General features: G+C 43.0%; 1 protein-coding gene and 1 non-coding gene across 2 annotated transcripts in view; both read left to right on the plus strand.

Moving 5' to 3' along the window:
* Fgd6 (FYVE, RhoGEF and PH domain containing 6) overlaps positions 1-18,122 on the plus strand; it is a 119,115-nt gene that overhangs the window by 18,589 nt on the left and 82,404 nt on the right. The gene's annotated exons all lie outside the window — the stretch shown is intronic.
* On the plus strand, positions 13,555-13,629 carry Trnaa-agc (transfer RNA alanine (anticodon AGC)). The gene has a single exon. It is a non-coding gene; the product is annotated as a tRNA-Ala (tRNA).

Consider the following 18,122-nt stretch of genomic DNA (forward strand, 5'->3'; position numbering starts at 1 on the left):
ACAGTGAAATCAAAGATTTTTTAAAATTATTATTATTATTATTATTATTATTTGGTTTTTCGAGACAGGGTTTCTCTGTGTAGCTTTGCACCTTTCCTGGAACTCACTTGGTAGCCCAGGCTGGCCTCGAACTCACAGAGATCCGCCTGGCTCTGCCTCCCGAGTGCTGGGATTAAAGGCGCGCGCCACCACCGCCCGGCTAAAATCATTTTTTCTAAGAAAACAAAGATTGTGTTTCACTTGCTGGAGATTTGGGGTCCTGAGAAGGTTAAGAACTGGACATTGGATGCAGGTGTGTGTTCAGTCAGGAGAGATGCAGAGATGCTCCTCGAGAGAGCTGCTGGCACTATTGCTATGACTGCTGTGTGGCTCCGTCCCTAGCCTCGGCCCGTCGGAGCCCAGCTTAGCTGCACTTGCCGCTGACTAAGACGCCACTTGGTGATGTATTTTGTTTTCCTTTTCACCCCTTGGCATAGCAGGTAGAAACTGGCTTACGAAGTTAAATAGACAAGATTGATCTTCAGGGTGTGTGTGTGGGGGGTGTGTGTGTGTGTTGAGGGCTCAGTCATCTATCCCATTGTACCTTTTACCATTTATTATTTTTAATATTTATTATTATTGGCATGGTTCATCCTGCCTAGGCTCAAGTAACCGCAGTGTGTCTCGTTTCAAGCGAATCAGTGCCATAAATCATATTTAAATGACCTCTGTGCACACCTCTTGGGTGTTTTTACACTATTTACATACTTTAATTACTGTACTAGTTGTAACAGGTTTCTCCAAAGTGAGCTGGGGAACATTGGCTCTACAATTAGGTAGATACAGGTCCATGAAAGGACTCAAACTGTATTTCAGTTAAAACTACCCTGTAATTCAGACCTTCAATGGATGTGTAATGTTTTCTCAATTGAAACCAAATTAAAATCTACCGAGAAATGGCCACATGGTTGTTAGCCTGGCGGTCAGGGTGTTTCCTGTGGAAGGGTGTGTGAGTAGGGGCCTGCAGTGATTAGTCTCCCGGTGTGGACACGAACGTGTGTTGTTTCACTGCCTTGTGTGACCCACTTCCTGCCTCTCTTGTTCTCCCACATTTCACGTGGTAAGGCAGGGTGGAAAGGGAGCAGTGATGAGCCGCAGTTCTGGCCTTCGGAAGGGCCTGATGAGCTCCGGTGTCCTCCTTCTGCAGGTGGTCTGGATGGCTAAAGATTTCTGCCTAATGGCGGTTGATTGCAGAGCTCTCTGCCTCTCACGTAACCATAGTGACAGTTTAATAGCCAATGGGGATACTTTCAGGTGGTCCCTTCCCCCCACTTAGCTAATTGGATACAGAGATAGTTGAAATTTTAGATTTTGTTTGTTGGACTTTCATAGTAACTAGAAATGGTTTTTTTTGTTTTGTTTTGTTTTTTCTTTTCTTTTTGAGACCAGGTCTTGCTACATAGCCCTGGCTGGCCTGGAACTCTCTGTGTAGAACTCACGATGAGTCACTGCACCTGGCTTATTTTTTACCTTGATGGAAATTAATCAAGGCAGTCCTTTAATTCCAGCACTTGAGATGCAAGGCCAGCATATCTTTTTGAATTTGAAGTTAGCTTGGTCTACATATCGAGTTCTAGGCCAGCCAGGGCTACAGAGTCAGACCCTTTCTAAAAAAACAAAAAAAAAATCTCTGGGAAATCAAAAGCATAGCCTCCTGTTATATCCATATGTTAGGCAGTTCTTAGCCTCTAGAAATGGTTTTGATTGTTGTTGGTGGAAATTTGTATTGATACAGTTATAGGTTCAAATGAAGCAAAGAAATAATAGAGAGAGACAAGCTGATCACACTGAAGCGTAGTTGCTTTGTGGTACCATTTTATACAACCTTGTGAAATACCACAACCAGAAAGTGACGTTGATGCAGTTCACTGAGGTTTAGGTTTCCACAGATTCTCTTCTTGCCTTTTTAATGCCGTGCACCCCCCTCTGTCATCTCTCTCCCCAGTCCTGGCAACTGCTAATCCATTTAAAACATTTCAGCCATCCCAGTAATGTTATGCAAAATGCACTGTGCAGGATACAGCTTTATGGTGTTGGCTTTTTTTTCATGCACCATGGCTCTCTGTAGGTCCATCCAAATTGTATACATCAATAGGTCTCTTTTAAAAATTATTATTACTGAGGAGTATCTGAGTGAAGTGATACCCAGGCTAGTTTTGCTGCCTGGCTTTGGAACTAAAGCTATAATGAACATTTCTTTGGGTTCAAGTTTTTGTATTGATAGACATTTTCATTCCCTTGGATAAAGCCCTAACAGTACATTTATTTAATTAACATTCAGTTTTATAAGGAATTATCAAGCCCTTTTTGAAATTTTATTTTTCATTATTGTATGTATATGATTGTGTGTGTGTGTGTGTGTGTGTATGTGTGTGTGTAAGGGTGTAAATACATGCCATATCGTGCGTATGGAGGCAGAAGACAACTTGATGGTTGGTTTTCTCCTACCCCCTTTACATGGGTTCCAGGGATTGAACTCGGGTCATTAGACTTGGGCAGCAAGGTCTTTACTAGCTGATCCCTCTTGTCAATCCAGAAATGATCTAACTCTTTCCCCGAGTAAAGGTACCATATTTCCAGCAGCGCTATGTGAGTAGGGATGGAGGAAGAGGGGATCCAGTGTCTCAGCATCCTGGCCAATAGTAGGTGAATATTACCGGTCTCTGGTTTTTAGATTGTGATATGTGTGTAGTGATATCCCAGTGTACTTAATTTGCATTTTCTTGGTGGTTAATGATGCTGACGATCCTTTCATGTGCTTGTCATCTGTATATACATTTCAGTGAAATCGTTATTCCTTTTCTTTGTGTTCTTTTATTGGTGCTGGGGGTAAAAACCTCAGGCCTTTATTATGCTAAGCAGATGATGACCATTTATCTACCTCCCAAGCTTGTCCCTGCCACCCTGTGTGTGTGTGTGTGTGTGTGTGTGTGTGTGTGTGTGTGTGTGTGTGATTTTCTAATGAGAGTTCTTGGTTTATTTTATTACCTGTGTTATTATTTCATGCAGCTTAGGCTCGCCTGACAGTCACATCTTCCCGCCCCAGCCTACTGAGTGTAGGGCTTACACTATATATCCAGCTTAGTTCATTATTAGTAAGATTGACTTTGTTATTAAACCTCATTGGTACCCCACTGGCTAGAGAATAAAATTCCAGCTCTGTAGTGTAGTATATCTGAGTACAGTCAGCTTTCCCAGTCTCGGAATCTTATTACCCACCTACACAAATCTGACCGTGCCCATTCTCTTTATCCAGACGTCATTTCTTACCCTTCTAGACTTCATTCAGCGTTAACCTTTAATATACATTGTGACTTTACTCTGTCATTTTTTTTTAAAGACAGGATATCGTGTAGACAAGGCTGGCCTCAGACTTACTGCGTACCAGAGGATGACTTCAACCTCAGATTCTCTTGCCTTCCCCTCCCCAGAGGTGCAGTGACAGGTCTGGGCTACCACACCCGGTTTTGTGCAGCTCCATGTGAAACCCAGGGCTTGGTGCCTGCCAGGCAGGCCAGGCCCTCTGCTCCCTGAGTCATATCCCTAGCCCTTCCTCTTCTGACTGAGGAAGAGGAACAGATGCACTCCTCCACAGACTTTGTTGCTTTCTTTCCATTTATCCAGTTTCATTTTTCTCCCTGCCATTCCCTGTTCCTGGCAGTAGTTATCTGTTTCTGACTGTGTCTCTTTAGAACATGGCCTTCGTGACTGGGAGGTGCATTGTGTTACATGGCTTTATCACCAGTGCTTCGAACTTTTTTTAGCATGTAGTAGACACTTGGTAAATCCTGGTTGAAAGAATGAATGTGTGACGGTGGTGGTGCACGCCTTTAATCCCAGCACTCAGGAGGCAGAGGCAGGCGGATCTCTGTGAGTTCGAGGCCAGCCTGGTCTACAAAGCGAGGTCCAGGAAAGGCGTAAAGCTACACAGAGAAGCCCTGTCTCGAAAAACCAAAAGAAAAAAAAAAGAAAGAGACAAACGAATGAATGTGGCAGGGCATTTTTGTGCATCTGTGTCTTTAATCTCTCCCTTAGCATATTGCCTAGCACATATTGCTCATACTACAATAAAAATAATATTGTTTACTTTATTTTTACTATATATCAAGCAGTGCAGGGTACCCTGTTCCTAGGTGTTTATCGGTTACATAGAACTAACTTTTCATTCTTTTGTAATACTTCATTATCTCCCTCTCTACCCACAAATACATGTGAATCAACATTGTAAGAGATCACAAGCACCTTTGTACCATTGGCCCTCACTGATACTGGCACACATTAGATGACTACATCTGTACAAACAGTAGTCAGGTTAAATATTACTTTTATTTATATGAGGTCAGAATCTAGCTGCGTTTTGAGTAAACTAGTGTTCCACTGAGCAGGCTTCCAGAGTGCACAGGAAACACCTGTTAAGTTTGGAAGGCAGGTCCATCGATTGGGAGAGCTACTGCTGTTGACTGAAAGAGTATTCCTTTGGAGAAGAGAAATTGGGCTAAAAGGTCATTCGTGTGTCCGTCGTCGTTATTAGTTCTTTGGGAACATCTGACTGTATTGTGGAGTAGTTAAACAAAAGTTTCTGTGTCCATCCAACCCCTCTGTTCCTCTTCTCAGAACTCCAGAAAGCCGGAATTTTGGTCTGAGCCCCCACACACCCGCAGAGCAGTTCCTAACACTGTCTTATGTAGACCTTGCATTTCTCACTTTTCTGTGGCTGTGATAAAGCATCATGACCAAAAGCAATGGATGGAGGAAAGAAAGGGCTTACTTCGTGGTATAACTCAGGTCCTAGTCCATCACAGAGGGAATCAGGCCAGGAACTCAAGGAGCCATGGAGGAGTGCTGCCTGCTGCTGGCTCCCCAGGGCTAGCTTAGTATGTCTTCTGATATAACTCAGGACCACGTGTCCAGCCGTGGACTCGTCCCCAGTGAGTCGAGCCCTCCAGATCAGGCACTGATCAAGAGGATGCCCCAGAGACTTGTCCAAAGGACGATCTAATGGAGGCGTTTTCTCAGCTGAGGTTCCTCTTCTCAGAAGACTCTAGCTCCTGTCATGCTGACAGACAGCTAACCAGGACAGACCTGTGGATATCATGTACTACTCAGAAAGTGCAAAGATAATTGTATAACTAAAAAATCAAAAGTTAAAAAAAAAAACCCCAAAGATTGGAGAAATTCTTTTTAAATAAAAGAACTGTCTGTGTGTCTTAAATGTGTTAAGAATAGGAGTGGAAAAAACCTAGACAGTGTACATATAGTTTTGGAATTAGCACAAGTTTACCAAGATGTCCCAGTGAGAGGCTTTGTGAAATATATATATATAATATATATATATATTATATATATATAATATGTATATATGTGTGTGAATGTGCACAAATACATTTATACACGTATGTATGTTATATACACACATATACATACATACATAGTACATATATGTAATACACGTGTAATCAGGAGCAAAGAGCCATGAATGGTTCATGCCTGCTCATGCTCAGCTCACTTTGTCTTTTTTTTACAGTTTAGGAACCAAACCCAGGGAATGGTCCTGCCCACTTTTAGACTGGGCCCTCCCACATCACTTAAGGCAATCAAGACAGTCCCCCACAGATGAGCCATAGGCCACCTGATGTAGACATCCCTTTTGATGACTCTGGCCCCGGGTGATTGTGGATTTTGTCAAGTTAACAATGAAAAGGACCACTGCAATGTCTTTTCCTCTTCATCTAGTTCTTGGGCTGCATATTACGTTCTCAACCAGCCTACGCTACCAAGTAAGACCCCGTTTCAAAAAACGGTGAAAAGGAGTGAGGTGGAAAGTAGAGCCTGGTGTGCCCTCAGCACCCCGGAGGCACAAGCGAGAGGAGCAGGGGTCCCAGGAGAGCCCAGGCTGGGTGATGAGAAGACGCCCCTCTCCACCACGCAGCCTGGAGGGGATATCGACCCTAACGTTTATAGTGAAGATTGTAAATGAAAAATCAAAAGAGCAAATGTTCTCTGTGGTTGAAAGAAAAGGATGTGAACTCATTAACATACTTAAAGTCTTTTAGGAGGACAGAATTTAAATATTACAAAAATAAGCAGGTATAAAAACTGTAGCTACGTTTGAGAGCTTTTCTGATGCTAGAGTTAGTTTAGGTATGCTTTTATTTGTGGTTATTATTGGTTAACTGTTCATTCTTTCACACGGTAATAATTTAAAGGAGATCTTGAGCTCTTTTTTGTCTGTCACTGTGTTAGGTTAACAACATAGGAACTCTAAGCCAGGAGAGTGTTGTAGCACATGCCGGAGGGTCAGGAATTCAATGCCAGTCTGTGGTATAGCAAGACCTGTCCAGAAGCAAGTAAGCCAAAAGGGTAGCAATTCTAAACATGCTTAATTCTTACCGAGCCTCGCACTATGGGAAAGCAAAACGTGTGTTTGAACCCTTCTGTCCTCTCCAAGTGAATGGCTCTCTATGCCCACTGCACTCTTGTCCCAGGAAGGGATTCTGTCAGCTGCTCTGCGGAAGCCCATTGGGTGGACTCTGTCAGTCAAATCTGTTTATGAATGGAACTTGAAGGAGTTGGTGCATGTTTCTACTTTACCATATTATCTGATGCTCAACTGGAAACATTTCTTCTTCCTTCTGTTTACCTTGCAAAACACAAAGAATTGAGTGTTCCCCTTGGGCTGAGATGGAAGAAGAGATAGATCTAGGGTACTAGAAGAGTTCCTTTAGGGGCTGCTGTCAGTATGCTGGAAACTGTTCCTATGGTGCTCGGAGCACGAGGTCTGATTGGTTTGTTGTTTTCGTCTATGAGGAAGACCACATGGAAGTCCCTGCCTCCAACCCACCCTGCCTTTGATTTTTTTTCTTCCCAAATATTAAAAAAGAAAATGTTGTTAATGAGAAATGCTTAAAATAATTGAGATTAGTAAACTTGGGCAGGAAGAATGAGGATTTTAAATTACTTATATGTTAGTTTAATTATGAAAATTATATGCAACATTTTAAATATATAAAATACAAGATAAGTATTCTCTTTACTCCCCTCTCACTGGGGGAAGACTTTTTTTTTTTTAATTGTTCTTGTTTTGGCTGTTGGTTTGTTTTTCTCTTCAATATGGAAAGTTTTATCGTAAATGGAAAGTTTAGGAGGAGTCAGACTGTCCCTGGGAGTCTATTGTTTGAGGAACAGGGAAGGAAAGACAGGCTGACTTTGCAGTTTGCTGGGGATCAGAACCCCATCTTCCTCTTCCTAGGTCCAGGCCCAGCTCAAAACCTGACATGCTGGCTGCTTGTAAACAGGGAGGCCAAGAGGCAGAGAGGGGGACGCTGGGTGCTTCCACCCGCTCAGGATTTCTTGCCTTCTCTGTTTTTAGAAAGAACAAAGGCGGTTTGTAAAATGTTCCTGTAAGGAAAGAAATCAGCAACTTTGTTGTCTTCCTCACGGTGGTTTTCAGTGTCACTCACAGGCCCATTTCTGCTTTAATCTTTCCTCAAGTGATTAATGACTATACAAAGAGAGATAAAGAGTGTGCTCAGGACGTAGTGGAACACCTCTCAGTGAACCCGTGTTTTAGGTTGGTGACTAAAATTCTTTTAGAAATAAGAGACAGTATAATTCAGAGCCTGGGGATTTTACTGTCTGAGGGGTAAGCTACCCAGAAGCATTCCAGTTAAACAGGAAGCCCTTGGAGATGAGCTGCCAAGCTGACATGGCTTCAGTGTGGGAAGGGATTCTGCTCAGACGGTTCGGCTGGTGGTGAGCAGTTTCACATGGCCGGTAATGCAGAGGCGCTTCTGAAGTAATTGTCTGTACAGTTCTGGATTTAAGTGTCTGTAGCAATCCTTTTTTCCCCTTTAGTGTTACAGATAATGCTATGTGGGAGAGGATCAAAGCACAGGCAGACTAGCTGTCTGTGCAGAGCATTGTTTGTGAATGGCTTGCTTTGATTCATATAGTCCTCGTAGAGTTCTGTTAGGTAGGCCCATTGTTTTCTTCCCCTTATGAATGAGAGAGCTGGGGCAGAGACAGGTTAAAGACTAAGTAAATGCAGCCTGAGACCCAGACACCGGTAGTTTTGGTCCATAGCAGATATAGTTATACTGCAGACCAGCAAACGTTTCCCTTGAAAGGCCAGTGGGAAATTTTTTATACTTGACAGATCACAACTTTCCCTTTGCAGCTGTCCAACTCTACCTATGCAAAGGCGTACAAATATGAACATTCTCTGTCCCAATAAAACTTTATTTGTGGGCACATTCCTTTGATAATATAAGTTTCATTCTGCAGTAGGAAGCAAAGTGTCCTTGCTTGATTTCTAAATACAGATTTCATACTTGGTTAAAGTGGAAAAAGCCTCAGAGACTTCATTTCAAAATTAAAATTTTGATGTTGTATAGCATTTTCTCACGTCAAATGGTTGGTTGTTTTTTTTTTTCACCCCTTGAAAGGGTGCTTGGCAAGTCAAGCATGATGATGTGTCTGTCATACCAGCATTCAGGTGACTGAGGTGGGATTGTAAATTTGAGCTTAGCCTGGGCTATTAAGGCCTTGTATCAAAAAAAAAATTCCTTAACTTTGTAGCATTATAAAAATAAACGGCAGGGTCGATACACCTAATTGTACTATACTGTATCTTTGCTCAGATACTAAGATTAAGTCTAATTCATTCATGCAATAAATAGACCCAGTTTGTACTAATTCTGGACTTACTAAGAGTGAATCAGAATAAATCTAGGCTCTTTTATCTCCTTGATAAACCCTAATGTCTTTTTCTTCTCAAGGCTGTCTGTGTGTGTGTGTGTGTGTGTGTGTGTGTGTGTGTGTGTGTGTGTTTGTATGTGTTGTTTTGTTTTGCCTTTTTGAAAATTAATTTTTTATTTTATTTTTTAGAGTTATTATTTCATTTTATGTGTTCTGCTTGCTTATATGCCTGTGGACCATGTGTATGGCTGGACCCTGAGGAAGTCAGGTGTGGCCTTGGATCCCTTGGAACTGAAGTTACAGACATTTGTGAGCTACCATATGAGTGCTAGGAATTGAACCTGGGTCCTCTGCAAGAGTAATAAGTGTTCTTAGCCTATGGTATATCTCTCCAGCCCCTCTTTGTTATTTCATTCCCCTCCTCAAACCCTTCCATATGCCTCTCCTTGGTCTCTTTCAAATTTATGGCCTCTTTTTTTTTTTTTCATTAATTGCTGTTCGTGCGTACATCCATATATACATATACATATATGTATATTCCTAAATGCATAAATACGGCCTGCTTAGTCTGGGTAATGTTACTCGTATGTATGTTTTCAGAGCTGATCCTTTGGTGTTGGATAACCAGTTGGTGTGCTCTTCCCTGGGGAAGACTATTTTGCTCTCCAAGTTCCTTCGTTGCGGGTAGTTCTTTGTGTAGTCAAGGCCTCACGGGCTACCACTCTCCGCCCTGTCATCTTCTGCTCCGGTTAGGCAGTAGTCATGTGGTGAGACTTCCTGGTTGTAGCTCCTGGCTTTCCTAGGAGACAGAGTCGTAAGCAAACTCCCGGTGCCTTTTGCTCTTAGTGTCTTGGCACCCCCTCTTCCTGGATGGTCCCTGAGCCTCAGGTGTAGGAGTTCCGTGGTATCACTTGGGACTAGGCTCCCCACCTCCACATTGTTATTGCTTGTGCTTTTCTGCAGTGGTCCCCAAGTATTGCAAAGAAAAGTCTCCTTGATGAGGAGTGGGAAGTACGTCTATCTGGCTAGACCCTGAAGATCAGTTTAGTTGTACTTATTTCTTGTCTATTGCGTATAATAGATTGCTCTCATTATTTCATTTAACCTTAATAGCAGGTGGTATTCTTTCAGTTTTATAGTTGAAAGGAGCACTTAATTAAAAAGCTTAAATGGCTAACCAGTTACGGACAAACGAAGGTGGAGCCTGGCTTCAAATACAGGTCTGTTTTGGACGGAGACAAGTGTTTGCCTTCTCTGTGGAGGACAGCTTCTCTTCTGCTCCTAGACATGCTTGGTGCTATAAGAAACTCTTGGGATCCTGTTCTTAGGAGATCTGTATATCTCCCTTCTTAAGTACATGTTTATTTTTACTTCCTCCTCATTTTCCCTGATTCTAGTTTTAGAAGATGTTATCATAGTTTGCTAGAACTAACTGTCAAGCTTTTTTTTTTTGAGGGGGTGGTTCTCAAAAGATTCTAAAAATAAACAGAATTAGTCAGCAGTGTAGCTAGTGGAAGGTACACTGATGTGTAGGATTAAGAGAGTGGAGAAAGTCAGGTGTAGTAAGGAGCGCATTGCTAGAACCCCTATACCCAGGAACAGGAGGATCATGAGTATGAGACTAGCCCAGGCTGGCTACATGGCAGGACTCTGTTTCAAGAAATAAAACAGTAGATGAAAAAGGGCTGTATTAGTGGTAGAACACTTACCCAACACAGGGGAGGCCCTAGTTCTATTCCTCAACACTGAATAAATATAAAAGAATGGAGGAAAACATCGGCCTGATGCCCATTATACCTTCCAGTTTTGAGAAAATAGGCTCGTGTATCCAGGGTAAGGTTCTGTTTGGATCTTGTAGACTTTTTGTTTGTTTGTTTTTGTTTTGTTTTTCGAGACAGGTTTTCTCTTTGTAGCCCCTGACTGTCCTGGAACTCGATTTGTAGACCAGGTTGACCTTGAACTTAGAGATCCACCTGCCGCTGCCTCCGGAGTGCTGGGATTCAAGGCGTGTGCCACCACTGCCCGGCTAGAATAGACATCTATCTGTATTGTATCTTGAACATATGGAAGAGAAATGGTACTGAGTTGTTCATAGGTATCTGTGAGTAAGGAAGTGAATTAAATTTATTCATGAGTAACTATTTAACTCTGCCTGACATTGCCTCCTTCCAGGCCCCCAGGCAGCCCACTGTCCTTCTCCTTAAAGGGGAGTTCTCTTTCTGCTTGTAGTTTCTGTTAGGAAGCAGGTCTGCATAAAACAAGATCTGGGAGTGAAAGCAGAGTCCTTTGGGTTTAGCTACCGTTTGCTTATAGTTCCCTCATACTTCATTACTGTGAGGTTTCTGTGTGACGTAACATTTAACATGCTGTAACATGGGACATGCCACATTTTTCTAATGTTATCTTTAATGCCTTCAACTTGAATATTGCTTGACTTTATCAAGAACCTGTTTAGGTATCTTTACACAATACAATTTGGCATATGCAAAGCCAACTTCAGGTACCCCTCAATGTGATTGTTCAAGGTAATTCTTTTAGAAAACACCAGTGCACCTGCTTTTGAACCTTGCTCCTAGTGGATGGTGGTTTCTCTACTGGTTAGTGAGTGACGGATTCTTATCCTAGGGCTCTGGCTCTGGCTGAACACACAAAGCTCTACACCAGCTGAAGGTCAACATACATTCACAGCTGGAGAAGAACACCAGGTGTCATGCAACACTACATGGGAGCAAAATGAACCCCAGGAACTGTGGGAGGCAGTCGTTATATATCAAGAGGGTGGAGTGACCCCTGCATCCTATAGGACGTTTATTATGATTGATTTATTTGAGTCATTCCATAGACTGATGGATAATATGGTTGTTTGGGTTTGGCCGAGGACCTTCTCTAGTAACACAAAAATTAGAGGAGAATTTGGGGTTAGCCACTCAGGCCCCCCGACTTGCGCCCAGACATCAAAGCTGAAATTGGGCCTTAATTTTTGTCTTCATGCTACTGCAGTGGTTTGTACGAAGTCATAATGAAGAGTGTAGCTCATAGTCACATTTTCCAGAAGTCTCCCCACCTCCTCCTTGGTGGCCACAGGGATTAATTAGGATTAGGATGACATGACGTCAGAGGAAGCAGTGTGGCACATACTCCTCTGTGAGAGAAGCTCCTCACAGGGCGAACTTTCGTTTTGGACCAGTCTCACCTCCTGGCCTGGCTCTCGGGCTGGCTCCTTCCTGGATGCTAGATCTTGGCAGAGTTGCAGGGGGAGTGAAGTCTGGATTCCCAGCACTCGTGGTGGTGGGGGTGGGGTGGTGGAGGATGTAGGTGGAAGATGTCTGTTCTGTTCTGTTCTGCTTGGCTGCCAGGCAGCCAGTGTTAGCTGAAGCCATCTCCTGCATCTTGCAGAAATGCCCACCCCATACTGTCCCACATGTCCTCTCTGCCCAGGTCACTCTCTGTGTCATTTCCAGCCCACCTTAGGGCTTTTATTTGTGTGTGTTGCTTCTCCCACCCCCCATCCCCCCCACTCCTGTGCTCTGGATGCCTTTGCTTCTTGTTGACTTGCTGGAGTCACTTCTCAAATTCAGCCCTTTCCCACCTCCTGGACCACATCACCCTGCACAGGGAACTTGCCATTTTGTTTTTTGTTTGTTTGTTTTTTGGCTCTGCAAGCCACAGTGTCTCCTGTAACATGTTAACTGAAGTATGGCCTTCCTTTCTCCTCCCTCCCCTTTCTTGGTCCTTTGTTTTTTCTACCCTCTCCCCTTTTGGTTTTGCTAGTGATAGACCCCAGTGCCTTGCACATGTTAGGTCAGGGCTCTCAACATTATGTTTCCAGTCTTTATTTTCTTTTTTAGAGAATGGTCCCTGTTACTGTGCTTATCCTAAATCCTTTTCATCTGTTTAGGAAGACCACACTCAGTAGGAAATAAAGAGAAAGAATAATATAACTGATAGTTTATAAGTAATTCCAATAAATTATTTTTTTAGCTTCTAAAATGTTGAATAATAGGTACATAATAGGCCCTCAAGTGATTTTTACTGAAATAAAGGGCATAGTTGCCTTATATGGTTTAAGAACTATTTGATATAGCTGTAAAATTTGATATATCTGTATCTGTGTAAGTATGTGTGCATGGGTTTGCAAATAGGAAGTGCTCTTCTGTGGCGCTCTCAGCCTCATGTTTCTAGTGGCCTTTATTTGGTCCAGTACTAAATAAATACATATCATGGTGAGGTAAAAGAAAAAGCTTGTATTTTTCAATAAAAGAAACATCAGGGGGCCGGAGAGGTGGCTCTGTGGTTAAGAGCACTGGCTGCTTTTCCAGGGTTCCTGGGTTCAATTCCCAGCACCCACATGGCAGCTCACAACCATCTGTAATTGTATTCCCATGAATTCCAGTGCCCTCTTCTGGTGTGCAGATGTACATGCAGACAAAAGCATACATATACATAAGTAAATAAATCTGAAGGGACGGAGGGAGGGAGGGAGGGAGGAATGAACATCAGTATTTGGTATGGTCATAACCAGGATTAGAGACCCGCTCTGTTTTATTGACAGTAGCTTTAAGATGAGCAGAAAGGTTTTCTGTTTGCATTAATAAAAAGGCTACAGTCTGCATTGCTTTATTTTAAAGGTCATTCCGCAAAGCCTTCCAAATTCGTAAATAGCAAACTTGCTGATCTGTGGATGCTATTTTAGCTGGTACTTGTTTTGTTACAGTTTTTTTTAGAATTCTTTTCACTTCTAGGCTAGAAACAGTACAGACCTGACCTGGCTGCCTCCTAGTTAAGTTGAGGATAGGGAGCAAGAATGATTATTGGGGGTTTGGGGATTTAGCTCAGTGGTAGAGCGCTTGCCTAGCAAGCACAAGGCCCTGGGTTTGATCCTCAGCTCCAAAAAAAAAACGAAAAAGAAAAAGAATGATTATTGGACTGTGCTTAGCCTTGAGTTCTTTTTATACCTGCTGTAGGAACCAGGAACCAGGAGAACTCATTTTTACTTACAGGCCAAGAAACTCCCTGATAAGCTAGATGGAGCATCATGGGAGACATACCACCCCATTACAGTTTGTTCACCTTGGCATAGTTTACAAGTTTTATGGTTACTCTTTGGCCCCAGGAGACTGTGGGGGCCAAAGTCTACTGTCAACTGACCTTTGTTTTGTTTTTTTGTTTTTAAGCCATCAACTGGCTAGCTTGTGCTTTTGAGAGCTGATGATGTAGCTGAGTAGTACAGTGCTTGCTTAGTAGCATGTATGGCTTGTATATTGCCTAGGGACTTAAGCCAAACAAGCCTCCTCCAGGTTAAAGGAAAGACAGAGTCTATGTGTCCTTGTATTCTGAGAGTTAAAAGATTTCCCTGCTTGTTTTTGTGTGTGTGTTTGTTTGTTTGTTTGTTTCGTTTTGTTTGAGAGAGGATCTCTGAGTATAGGCTGACTTCCAAATCCCTGTGTACAAGGATGACCTTGAACTCCTAATCTTCCGTGGTGTACAGTCTGCAATTGTACTACCTTGGTACTTAAAAGAGATTTGTGTTTTAAAGGTTATTATGCAGAAAATATGCCGACTTCTAGGCCTCAGGGGCTGGATAGAAAGTGAGGTGTAGGAACAACACATGCATACATGCGTTCATGCTTTTACTACCTTTCATACCTGACACACTGAGGACTTAGTTGCTGTTTTGATGGTAGTCAGTCTGTTATTTTGGCTTTGAAACAAGGCCCGACTCTACATGCTAGGCTAGAACTATACAGCCCAAGCTGGCCTTGACCTCACCATCCTTCTGCCTCTGTCTTCTGAGTGGGTTTATAGGTATGTACCACTATAACTTCACGTGGTGTGGTCTTCGATAAAATAATAATGAACATGGATAACAGCTTTTTTTTTTTTATAGGAAGTTTTGTTTTGTTTTGTTTTGTTTGTTTTATTTGAGACAGGGTTTCTCCGTGTAGCTTTGGAGCCTGTACTGGAACTCACTCTGTAGACCAGGCTGGCCTCGAACTCACAGAGATCCACCTGGCTCTGCCTCCCAAGTGCTGGGATTAAAGGCGTGTGCTACCACTGCCCGGCTTTTTTTTTTTTTTTTTTAATGTAACTAAATGAGGAGAGAATACAGCTCAGTGGCAGAACGTTTTCCTATCACGCTCGTAGCCCTGGGTTCAGTCACTGCTAAAACCAGAATGCACCTAAATGCTCGCTCTTCAGAACTTCATTCATAAGTGTGTTCTGTCTGAGTCTCTCCAGGGATAGCCTGTGGACATAAGCCAGCATATCTGTACATGTGCATCTATGTTCTTCCATGGATTTAAAAACACCTTCGCATGTGTGTGAGGTACGGAGGATCAAACCCGGGGCCTCACATGTTAGACAAGGACCGTACCACTGAGGAACACCCTCAGTTCTCAACGGCCGAGTTCCGAGACGGTTTTTGAATATTCATTTTCCCTCTACAGAGTTGGGAGCACTCCGTGTCCTGGTTTTATAACCCACCAGTACTTGCCAGAGAACAAGCAGTATCGTTCATTGTGTGTAGATCTAACTCATTTTTTCGGGAAGGTGCTTAACAGTCGATCATACAGAGGGGCTCAGTTTAGTCTTCTATTAATGGCCATTGCTGAAACTCCTTTTAAAACAGCTTCTTTTCAGATAAACCTTACAACTTTTAACCTGATCACATGAAAGGGCTATAGGCGATGTGTAGTTGCTCTTAGACTTTAAATCAGCGCTTCTCAACCTTCCTGGCGCTGCGACCCTTTACTACAGTTCCTCTACCACCCCTGCTCTAAAATTAATTTCGTTGCTACTTCATAACTGTAATCTTGCTACTTTTACGAATCATAATGTAAATATGTGTGTTTTCTGATGGTCTTAGGTGACCCCTGTGAAGGGTGTTTTGACCCCCAAGAGTTGAGACCCACAGGTTGAGAATCACTGCTTTAAAGACTTGAATTCCGTTTTGTTCTTTGTTTTGTTTTGTTTTTGCTTTTCCCCTTAAGCCATTTTCAGAGTTGACTTGTGAAGACTGTCTTTAAGGTATCAGCTTCAAGGTTCGGATTCGGATTCGGATTCGGTTTTGTTTATACTCAGTAGGAAATGCATTCCTGGGGAAGGGCTGGTGAGGTATTTATAAGGGTGAATATTGGGCTGGAAACTGAAATATATATGTTTGGCCAAGCCCATCCTGGAAGCCTATTTTCTTTTTCTAATAGTCCTCAGAGCAAGTTTTAAACAGTCTCTAGCTCACATTGCAGGGAAGCAAGGTATTCTTTCAAGCCACAGAACTGACTTGCTGTTATTTTAAATTTATAAGAATGTGTTTGTGGGATGGAGCACTTGTCCCTCTTGGCATGCACGAGGACAGAGGACAGCTTGAGGAAGTCCAGTCCCTCCTTCCACCACGTACATTCCAAGGATTGAATGGAGCCCTTAGGCTGGGCGGCCGTCTTACCTTGACTCACTGGGCCATCTCACTGGCCCAGCTCGATAGTTTGAAAGGCTTGCTTGCCAGCACCCCTAAAATTTATGAACCAAACCACTAGTCATGTATAGCCTCTAAGTTTCAGGTTATCATTGTTTTTTGTTCTTTCTTCTGGGTAATTCCTACTATCCTTTGAAGTTTTTAAGGATTTTTGTTCTGTATTAATCAAGTTTTAGCTTCAAAGGGTTAATGCACTGTTTGCCTGGGCACAGGGTTTTTCTAATCTGACACCATGATAGTGAGACTTTTTGCTTTCATCTCCTTATTCATTTTCCTGGTACAACCTAGATTGTCCAGGTTGTCCTGGAACTCACCGTTCTTCTGCCTCAGCTTCCTGGCTGTTGGGGTTGTAGGCATTTGCCAGCATACCCAGCTGATGAAATCATCACTTTCTGCTATTAAAATGATGCTTGCTGCTGGGTGAGTTGATGTATACCTATTTCCTGGTAAATCTGGAGGGCGAGACAGGACAATCAAAAGTCAAGGCCAGCCTGGGACTAGAGTAAGGCTCTGTCTCCAGAGGAAAAAGGAAAAAAGGGAGAAGAAGAAAGGGGAAGAGGGGGCGGAGAGAAAAAAAAAATAGTTGCAGGGAAGACCTGCAGATGACCCATTTACCTCCCTGCAGAGTCCCATTGTTGACTATGGAACTTGTTCAGAACATCAGATAGCGTTCTTCTCACTCTGCTATCTCCTGACTTTTAGGTTGCCACCCAGGCTCTGCACATACTATCCTCTGTGTGGAAAACCTAAAAATGTGACAGGGATCTATGACTCCTAAGAGGTCTACTGGCAGGTGAAATGACCAGCATGCCTACTTTGTAGGCTGGGCCAGGTTTTCATAAAACAATCAAGAGCACCGCCCTGCTTGTTGTAGGGGAAATTCCAGACTTACTCTAGGACTTCAAAGAGGACTTAAGTAAGAACAGTTTGGGGCTGGTAACCACTTTCTGGTGAAATTATGGTTAGCTTTTCATAATAACTGATAGATCATTAAAAATTAAGTTTCCTTGTCCAATGTTCATCCTTCAAGTCCCTTAATACTCGCTTTCCTGCTCATTCTGTGGTAAATATGAAAGCAGCCAGAGGAAGCACACAGCCCCCCCAGACACAGCTTGGGAGTGGTTGACAAGGATTGTAACAGCATCCTGAGCATGCGCACATGTTCTCCTCCCCTTGGGCCCGGGCGGGTGGCTAGGCTGCTCACTCTGCTTCTCCGGCTGTCCACTGTGCGTTCGCCCCTCCCTTGCTGAGGTGTTTATTCAGTGCTGGTGTAGAAGGGTGTTTTCTCTGGTTCAACTCTGCAGGTTTTATGTTCCTAAGATCTAGAGGAAGCCAATGAAATATTTTCTAACGGAGGACTGTTGCTGTTAAGTTTTTATATACAATTTGATGTACTTTTCCTGCGGAGGATGTTCTGTCCCCATAGAATTTAGCATGGGAAAAAGTTAACTTAAAAACTATGATGGCATTTAAGAGACCATGGCAGTTGGAATCGAAGGACGGTGCCTCCCAATAGGAATTGATTTCTGGCTTTGATTTCTCTTGACTTTCTAGAAATTTGTCTCCTTCCAGAAGCAAATCTGGCCTGGAGTGGGTGGCTCAGGGAGGTGGAGCTGAGTGTGTGCTCTGCTGTGGAAGGCCCCTGAAGCCTTCTTCCACTGTTGCATGTGGACGAACCAGACAGGAAGATGTGGAGGAAACACTGGCCTGTCCCGTTAGCCTGCAAAGCAGTGTTAGGCAGTCCTTTCCGAGGGAATACAAGGTTAGCAGAGTTCCGTACTGCAGGATTGGCATGGGTAAGGAGCCCCAGCCCTTATCAGAAGCCTGAAGTTATCTATGTTGACTTGGAAGCTGCAGTTAATTATGTGAGTAAACAGTTTAGTAACTGTTCTAAAAATAAACAAGTGAGTGTAGT

Source organism: Peromyscus californicus, unplaced genomic scaffold (genome assembly GCF_007827085.1).
Source record: "Peromyscus californicus insignis strain IS unplaced genomic scaffold, ASM782708v3 Scaffold_24__1_contigs__length_46423439, whole genome shotgun sequence".
Lineage (NCBI taxonomy): Eukaryota > Metazoa > Chordata > Mammalia > Rodentia > Cricetidae > Peromyscus > Peromyscus californicus.